The following is a 10,011-nucleotide window of genomic DNA, read 5'->3' on the forward strand; positions in this document are numbered from 1 at the left end:
GTCAGCTGTGTGTCTGAGCCTCTTTCTTGCCTTGACTGTGGGGTCCCCATGGCTCCTAAGGAAGCTCTAGGCCTCCGCACCAGCTGTGATTCTTGCCCTGTCATTCGGCAGCAAGCAGAGGTGTTAAACTCAGTGTACACTGACACCAGGGGTCAGGGAGGTCACAAAACGGAGTCAGAACGTGAACATGGCTTCTTTTAGGAAAGGCATTAGGGGTTCCAGGTCTTAAGTGTTTTAGGCACTAGGTGGTTATATATAATCAAAGTATCCAAGTTTGGAGTTCCCATTGTGGTGCGGTGGAAACGAATCCAACTAGGAACCATGAGGTTGCAGGTTTGATCCCTGGCCTTGCTCAGTGGGTTAAGGATCTGGCGTTGCCGTGAGCTGTGGTGTAGGTTGCAGGTGTAGCTTAGATCTGGTGTTGGTGTTGCTGTGGCGTAGGCCGGCAGCTGTAGCTCCAATTAGACCCCTAGCCTGGGGACCTCCATATGCTTCAGGTGGGGCCCTAAAAAAAGACAAAAGACAAAGCATCCAAGCTAAAATTGCTAATATATGGAAGCGACCTAATTGTCCATCAACAGATGATTGGATAAAGGTGTGAAATATATTTTATACACACACACACACACACACACACACAGAATACTACTTAGCCATAAAAAAGAATGAAACAAAACCATTTGCAGCAATATAGATGGACCCAGAGATTATCATCCTAAGTGAAGTCAGACAAAAACAAATTTCATATGATATCACACTTATATGTAGAATCTAAAAAACCAAACATTCAGAAATCATAGGCACAAACATAGGTAACACTATTAACCTGTCTTTAAATGATTAAAAAATTTAAAAAAAAACCAGTGAACATAACAAAAAAGAAATAGACTCACAGATATTGAGAACAAACTAGTGGTTACCAGTGGGGAGATGGGGCAAGAGCGTGGTAGGGGATTAAGAGGTGCAAACTACTATATATAAAATAAGTAAGCTACAAGAATATATTGCAGAGCATAGGGAATACAGTCAGTATTTTCTAATAACTATAAATGGAATACAGTCTTTGAAAATTGTCGAGTCATTATTTTGTACACTTGAAACTTACATAATATTGTAAATCAACTATACCTCAATAAAAAAGAAAAAAAATCAGAAGAAAACCAGTATCCAAGTAAAGCTTCTCATAAAAATTGAGTGTTAATAATAATAAACATCCCACATGTTAAATTGGAACTCTATTAATGTATAGTAGATTAAATAAGATTCTGTTTCTGACCTAAAAAATAGTAGATTGTTATAAGTCTATGATTCTAACATGCACACACTTTTACCAAATAACAATTGGTTTTGCTAATCCCATGTATCAACTGAACCCAAGTATTCATAGTTTTAGTATGATTTTAGTATGAATTACATCCTTGGACAGTAAGTATGCCATTGACTTTTGGGCTGCACTTTGATACCTAGTATTTTTTGCTCACAGGAGGCGTTCAAATCACACTAGTCATTGATTAGCTGAAATGGTTTACAATTTGAAATCCTCATATGGAATTAAGTGCTAACTCCCTCTTATATCTAGAATACTGTCTGTAATTTGGCCAGAACCCTCATTGCCTTGCCTTGCCTTGCCAAATAAGGGATGTTTAGAGAGCTGAAAAGTTCTAAATCCTCAGTGTTTTGAAATGTTCCCAGAGTGATGATTACTTAGCTAAGGGCCAGCTGATTTGAGGCTACACATAAAGCTATTTCCACTTGACTTTGCTACTGATTAAAGAGCCAGGAAAAATGCCACCCATTATCAAAGAATCATGGCCCCATTAGCCAAAAAAAAGCATTGATGGTTTTCAGGATGTTATCCAGGCTCGGGACCCAAAGCAATCTTTGTTTTCTGCCTCTGACATTTCCTTATAGAGACAGTAAATCTTCAACTTCTCTTCCATGCTCAAGTGCATGTCATTCTTCATCCCAAATACTGTGCTGATGTTATCAGTAAGGTTGAAAGAAACTGACAGATGATTTAGCTTCAACTGTTACTCTGGACCAACCATCTGGTTACACAGAGATGAATGACTGTGCTGTTTCATCTGGAAATGGACATATTACATTGTTATTTGTATTGGGAGGTGCATGATAAAAGCTTATATTCCAAAGGAAACAAGAAGAGTTCCTGCCTGCCAGCTTCAGGGAATATGGTCCCCTTTACCCTTTGCTTTCTGTGGCTTGGCTGTCACCAAATGTCTGACCTTGCTCAGTGGGTTAAGGATCCGGCGTTGCCATGAGCTGTGGTGTAGGTTGCAGACGTGGCTTGGATCCCGCGTTGCTGTGGCTCTGGTGTAGGCTGGCGGCTACAGCTCCGATTGGACCCCTAGCCTGGGGACCTCCATATGCCGCGAGTGCGGCCCTAGAAAATGCAAAAAGACAAACAACAACAACAACAACAACTCATTTTAGCCAATTCACGATTACAAAGCTGAATTAAGGAAGTCAATTTCTAACTTTCATCCTGCTAGTTAACAGACCACTATTGTCTATTGATGGAATCTGAGCCTCAGCTGAGACCTACCATGCAGCTGTGGCAGTGTGGGATCCTTTAACCCACTGTGCTGTCCTGGGCTATTTCTGATGCGCACATGGAAACATACAAAACATTGATTACAGAAGAGGATACAGATCTCTCACAGCAGCACATTTATCTATTTATCTATTTATTTATTTGTCTTTTTAGGGCCACACCTGCAGCACATGGAGGTTCCCAGGCTAGGGGTCCAACTGGATCTGGAGCCGCTGGCCTACGCCACAGCCATAGCAACACCAGATCTGAGCCACGTCTGTGACCTACATACATCACAGCTCCTGGCAATGCAGGATCCTTAACCCACTGAGCGAGGCTAGGGATTGAACCTGCAACCTCAAGGTTCCTAGTCAGATTCGTTTCAGTGTGCCATGATGGGAACTCCGCAGCAGCACCTTTTGATTATGGGCTTCCGGATCAGAACATCAGTGTGTCATCCAACCTTGATTAAGGTTTGGTTATGGTGTGGCCTAAATAATTCTCTATGTCACATTGCATATGCTGAAGTATTCACACTAAATTAGAGATGTTGAAAACTGCCTGTTTAGAAAACATATGCTCTGTGTGGTTTGTGTCTCGGCTTGCAAGCTTCTAGAGTTCTACTAACTTTTGTATATGAGTCCTATATTTATCAATTCACAATGGCATTTATGTTTTATATGAAAAAGCATGAAAACATCCAATGATCTTTTAGAAAGGTGGATGATGATTCATCAGTTATTAAAGGGCACCATACCAAACTTTGGACAGGGAATCTATTTTAAAGAACATATCATGCCCTTCTCCAAGGAGGATCTGTTATTATTTCCAAGTATATTTTATATATACCTGTGTGTATTGGGGGCATGGTGGTGAAGGGGGAAGTGGCTGGAGAAAGAAAGATAGTAGAGAAATACCTATTTGAGAAGTGAGACAGTTAAAATTTCATGAGCCAGAAAGGAACATCACAGGAAAAGGAGGAGGGTAGATAGAAAGCCAGGAGATTTCACTGATGCAGAAACAGGCAAATTTTTTTTTAAATAAACTGGAATAGTTTAGACCAGATATATGCATTCATTAGAGATGAATATGTAAGATATTGAAGCTAGAACAGTATGTGGCTGTGTCTGGGACACATGGAAATTCCCAGGGTAGGGACTGAATTCGAGCCTCAAGCTTGCTGTGGCGATGTGGGGTCCTTTAATCCACTGTGCTGGGCTGGGCCAGGGGTCAAACCTACCCTTCTGTAGCGACCCAAGCCTCTGCAGTGGGGTTCTTAACCCACTGCACCACAGTGGGAACTCCATCTCTCTCTTTATTGGCAAGAAATCATCTGGGGGTTTTTTAGAAGCTGCTGGTCATATGATGGAAAGACATGTATCTTATAAATTTACAGAGGCTTATTTCATTATACAATACAAATCATTAAGCCTTTTAATTTCATTACAGGCTCTTTGGATTTTATTTTGAAATTCCCATTTCATGTGCAGCAAATCAATATCAACCTCCAATCAAGATCACTTCTTTGCGTGTGAATCCATCATATTATCTTCAAACTGAAACCACTTCATTGTGTGAGAACCCATCCTTTTGTTCCTAAATCAAAATCACTTCTTTCTATGTGACCCCAGCCTATTTACAGAACTCCACACATAGAGAAAACATTCTAACATAACTAGCATCAGCAGCCCACAGAAGGCATGATGGACTTTTCTGAAAGATGTGGGCTGGTACAACTGAGTCACTGACTTGAGCAGAAAACACAGGCTTCACTTCTGGTCCCCAGAGGTGAGTCACAACAGATAAACAGGTGGCCCTGCCAGTCTGACCCTGGGAGTTGACTGTACCTTAGACACAGGTCTGGCGCAAGCAGAGCTAATCTTAGCCAGGAAAATCAATACCCACGAACTTCTCATCTCTTTCACATACAGGAAACTTTAAGCCAAAAGGAGAATATTGGGGAGGTAAACACATGCCAAGCTTTTTCAACCCTTCAACGGTCCTGTTCACAGCTCAGTCCTCTCCCTAAACAGGCAGAAACCTTCAAGCTGGTCCTGGCCACATCCCCTGGTGGGGTTTTCTCACTCTCCTGCTCCCACTCGCCAGGCCAAGGCAGCAGTCATCTCCCAAGTGACTTTCCCAAGATGGTTCTATGCAGGGTTGTTGGCCCAAGGTCAGGACAGATGAGCTCTAACATGTACTTCGCTAGTAAATAAGAATCATAAACATCTAAACAAGTTTACAGTCCCAGTTTCTTCTCTCCAATGAGCACAACTTTCTGCCCAAGGGCAGGTCACCTGAGGCTGTAGGAGCAGAAGTTACCCTCTCAGCAAGGGGGATGGTGCTGGTACCTGCACCAATAGACCAAACAAACACCAGCAGCGCCTACGAACAAACATCTCTAACCGGAAACAGATTCTTAAAGAAGAACTTCTGTGCTGGGAAGGAGATTAAGTAGAAAAGCAGAGCCCAGAACTGACAGCACTTAATTCAGAGACACATGCCCAGCAGGTGTTTCCAAAAATGCCAGCTTCCTTCCTGAAGACAGTAAGGAACACGAACAAGTGATGCCTCCGGGCTGGACAGGGTCCCTGCGGATCTGGGGCTGCGCAGCCAGGGCCGAGCCGCCCCTTTACCGAAAAGGGGCAAGGTTCCCGCTGGCAGAGCAGCTTGGAGAGCAAACCATCAGCCCCAGGCTCCCTCATGTCTGGCCGCTGAGACGAGAGAAACAGAAAGACACCTACCTCTCAGGCCAGGGGTGCTGTGTGGGTGACGACAGTATTGCTGAAAGCAGCTGCCACGGTGGGGGCCCCTTCCTGGCATTCACCCCATGACTCGCCAAGGGCTCTCCTGGGCCAGCCATCCGTTTGGTTCTGGGACCAGCAAATCCCGCGAGAGCACGCTGGTTAAATTAATAAAACCTGGCCTAGCTTCTGACCACCAGCTGCTCTTTGCTGCCTGTGCTGCGGAAGATGCGGTGGCCTGGCCCGTACAAGTGTGAACAATCTCACATCCAGGTACCGGTACAACACAGAGGGCGGGTGAGGCAGCTAATCACCCAGCCAACAACTGACTATTGGGAAGCCTGACCTGAGGCAGTGGAACTGGCAATCAGCACGTGTAACTAATGGAAGCAAATCAACCATTGGCTCCTTCCCCTGGGGACCTTACAAACAGTCAGTGGAGGTCTCCCAGGCCCCCACACTGGGAAGGTCGCCGCACAGTTCAGGTGGGGGGGTCTTCAAATTCCTAGAGAACCAGGGATGTTTCAAGAAAAGATTTTTGATGTGGTTTTGGAGAGTCCAAACTGAGAACACAAGGCAGCAGAGCGCTGCGTGCGATTCCGGCCCGGTGCTCTTGCTCACGACACGGACCATGAGGCTCTCCTGGTGACAGCAGGGAGGGTGGCTCCAGGTTCTGCACCAGATCACTGGGCAGACTTCCATAGGAAAAACCTCGAAGCTCCCATCCCATTGTCTCTCTCAAAGTGATAGCTTTCTCCAAGCTCAAACTCAATTATGTTTTTAAAGAGACTTTATTTCGAGAGGATACTTAGAGTATTTACAGGAGGGGCACTCCATGAAGAGGCTGGGTTTTGTTGTTGTAGTTTAATTTCTGAAGGTGATGTTGTGGTTTTGGTAGTGTCTTATTAAACTACACCATAGATTCACAGGAATGAGTAGTTGTCAAAGTTTTGTGCTTGGAGTTCCCTTCGTGGCTCAGTGGTAAGAAGTCAGCTAATATCCCTGAGGATGCACTTTCAATCCCTGGCCTTGCTCAGTTGGTTAAGGATCCAGCATTGCCCTAAGCTGTAGTAGACCTGGCTCAGATCCTGTGTTGCAGTGGCTGTGGCATAGGCCGGGCAGCTGTATCTCCTGATCGACCTCTAGCCTGGGAACTTCCATGTGCCACAGGAGCTTCCCTCCCAAATTAAAGTTTTATGCTTTTATTTTAGAAACAAACAAATAATGCTTCAAAAATAATTATGGTTTCTGGGATAGAAAGAGAATTTTTTTGTGTGCAAAATATTTACCAAACAATTTCTTAACAGTAAAAGCAAATAAAATTTCTAATAATGTACTTTCTGTGTCCTTGGTCTTTCTGTCCTATGACCACATTTTGAATTTGGAGAGAGGAAGAGGCAAGGACAAATATTTATTTTCATTTGGATTAATTTAACAATCTGTTGTGGGAGATAGTTATTAAAATGAAACTATTAAGATTATAAAGAAGCTTTGGCATGTATCTTTAGCCTTAGCCCCAGCCTAAATATCCCTTAATCAAAAATTAAGCTATTGTTTTACAAGACCTAAGGCCATGGGCCTTGGTTTTAATTTTTAGGCATACTTAAGAAACATTCTTTTGCTAAACTTGACCCATTGAACTAAAATGTTTTCCTTTCATTTCCTGCTTCCCTCCCTTCCTTCTTTCCTCCTTCCCTCTTTCCCTTTCTTTTTTCCCTCTTTCCTTTTTTTTTCCTCTCTCATTCCTGCACCCCCCCTTCTCCTCCTAGATCTTCAGGTCATGAGGCTATCAAAGTAGAAAGGGAAACATCCTTTAATTAACTTATCAAAATTATTATTATATTTGGATTAGAAAAAAAATTATGTGGTTCCATATTCTAATATATATATTCCTATATATTCTTATAATATATAATATATATATTCCTATAGGTTCTACAACAGCTGTTGGAGTTCTAGAGTGGAAAATAAAAGAGTTATTTATCTGAGTTATTAGTTCTATGACAATTTTATTGTATAAGGCATCATGAGAAAATGATTAAAATAATAAATTATAAATTAAAAAGAAATACAACACATAATGGTTTTGTGTGGTGATTTAAGATCCTTCAACCTTGCTAAATTCACTTATTCATGAATTTCTTAAAAGGAAATAAACTCATACATATCTACTTATTAGAGATTTTTTCTTTCTTTCCAAGCTATATGCTTTTTTAAAATCTTTATTACAGCTGCACGTGTGGCATATGGAAATTCCTGGACTAGAGGTCGAATCAGAGCTGTAGCTGCAAGCCTAAGCCACAGCCACTGCAACAACGGATCTGAGAGGCATCTTCAACCTACATCACAACTTGTAGCAAAGCTGAATCCTTAACCCACTGAGCTAGGCCAGGGATTGAACCTGCATCCTCATGGAGCTATATCAGGTACTTAACTTGCTAAACTATAACAGGAACTCTCAAGCTACATGCTTTTTATTTGTTTTTCTGCCTTATTATAGTGGTCCTCCTTTATTTTTGTTGAGAAGTTGTCTAATAATCATATTTTACTCTCTTCAATGTAATGGGTCTTTTTTTTTTTCTCCTGCTGCTTTCAAGATGTTTTCTCTTTTTTCTCTTTCAGCAGTTTGGCTATTATATATGCCAAAGTATATTTTTGCTCTATTTAGGGTTTATTGAGCTCTCTGGATCTGTAATTTAAGTTTTTCATGAATATTGGGAATATTTGGTCATGATTTCATTAAATATTTTTCTGCCCCTTTTCGTCTTTCCTTTCTTTCTAGAATTCTAATTATACATATATTTGATATTTGATCTTGGCCCATAAGTTTCTGAGGCTTTGTTGTTTTTTTTTTCAATTTTAGTTCTATTTTCTAGAGTATATAATATTTGTTGATCTTTCCTTAAGTTTATTGATTCTTTTATCATTTCAAACTTGTGATTAAACATACCTGCTAAACATTTCACTTCAGTTATTGTACTTTACTATAGAATTCCTTTTTGGTTCTTTCTTCTATTGTTTCAGTTTCTCTGTTGACATTACCTATCTGTTTCTTCATTAATACTATATTTTCCTTTAATCCTTTTAATACATTTATAATAGCTGCTTTGAGGTCTGTTTGTTAAATCCAACATTTGGGCCCAGTCACTACTGACTATTTTTTTCCCTAAGAATGGGACATGCTTTATTATGCTTTTGCATACCTGGTAATTTTTCTTTGAAAAGTAGACATTATAAATAATGTGCTACACTTTGAAAACAAATTTATGATTACCAAAGGGGAAAGGTGGGAGGGAGGAGGGATTGGAAGTTTGGAACTGGCATATGCACACCATTGTGTGTGGAATGGACAGTCAACAGGGACCTGATGTATAGCACAGGGAACTCTACCCAGTATTCTGTGGTAATCTATATGGGAAAAGAATCTGAAAAAGAATGGATATGTGTATATGTATAACTACATTACTTTGCTGTAAAGCAGAAATTATCACAACATTGTAAATCAAACTTCAATCAATTATTAACAAATGGAAGAAAAATAATATTAAAAAGACAAAAATTAATGTCTGTCAGTAAAGTTTTTTATATTCTTCTGAGGGTTTTTGGATTTTTTTCTATAATCAGTAGTTACCTTGCTTGTATTCAGACTGTGAGTGTTGACTCCAATGAGGTATGCAGTAGGTGCAGTCTTCGCTCAGTTTTTCTTTTTTCTTTTCTTTTTTTTTGGGGGGGGGTGCTGCACCCATTGCATATGGAAATTCCAAGGCCAGGGATCTAATATGAGCCACAGCTGTGACTTACACCACTGCTGTGGCAACACTGAATCCTTAACCCACTGTGCTGGTCTGGGGATTAAACCTGTGCCACCACAGAGATAATGCTGGATCTTAACCCATTGTGTCATAGTAAGAATGCTCTGCTCAGTTTTTCTTTGATTTGCCATAGCTGTTATTATTTTTTTTTCAAGTTTCATGGTTTATAATACAGATACAATGTGCACATTAGCCATCTGTTCATTTCAACTCAGGATCCAAGCCATCCTGACATTGGGATTGGTGACCCTGATGGCCAGCTGGGCCGCTGTCTCCACAAAGGCTTTGCGGTTCTTGGAAGAGATGTTGTGAGCATCTCAACACAATAAGATTTATTGCACATCAGTAGCACTTCAAGCTCCTTTACATGGTGTACCAGAAACTTCCAGAAGTCACTGGGCAGCATGTGCTTTGTTTTCTTGTTGCTCCCATAGCAAATGTTAGGCATCAAGATCTGGCCCTTGAACTTTCTATACATCCTGTTGTCAGTGTCTCTGAATTTCCACCAGTTCTGCTGAATTTTGACATATTGGTCTGACTGGTGCCATATGAACTTCTTGGTCCTCTTTTTGATGATCTTGGGCTTCACAACAGGTTCGAGATCGGCCATGATGCCAAGTGGGAGATGACCGCCACTTCTGCAGGCAGCTCCAAGGAAGAGAGGAGGAATAGCTGTTATTGTAGAATGGTCTCCATGGATGTCTCTGCTGCACCTGTGTAGTTCACCAGCCCCAAATGGATCTGAGCAAATTTTATACTCAGATTTTAGATGTCATTCTTTACAATTCTCATGCTTTAAAAATTTACCCCTTAAATGTGTAGCTGCTTTGTTGCTCTTAACTCTGTCATCTGCCACCTCTAGCCAAGGTGTAGTTTTCTGTGTCGAGTTGGGGATGCATCACTC

The 10,011-nt window shown here is 41.2% G+C and overlaps 1 pseudogene; it reads right to left on the reverse strand.

The window, feature by feature from the left end:
* Positions 9,314–9,717, reverse strand: LOC100152412 (annotated as a pseudogene).

This window comes from Sus scrofa, chromosome 1 (assembly GCF_000003025.6).
Source record: "Sus scrofa isolate TJ Tabasco breed Duroc chromosome 1, Sscrofa11.1, whole genome shotgun sequence".
In the NCBI taxonomy this organism is placed as follows: domain Eukaryota; kingdom Metazoa; phylum Chordata; class Mammalia; order Artiodactyla; family Suidae; genus Sus; species Sus scrofa.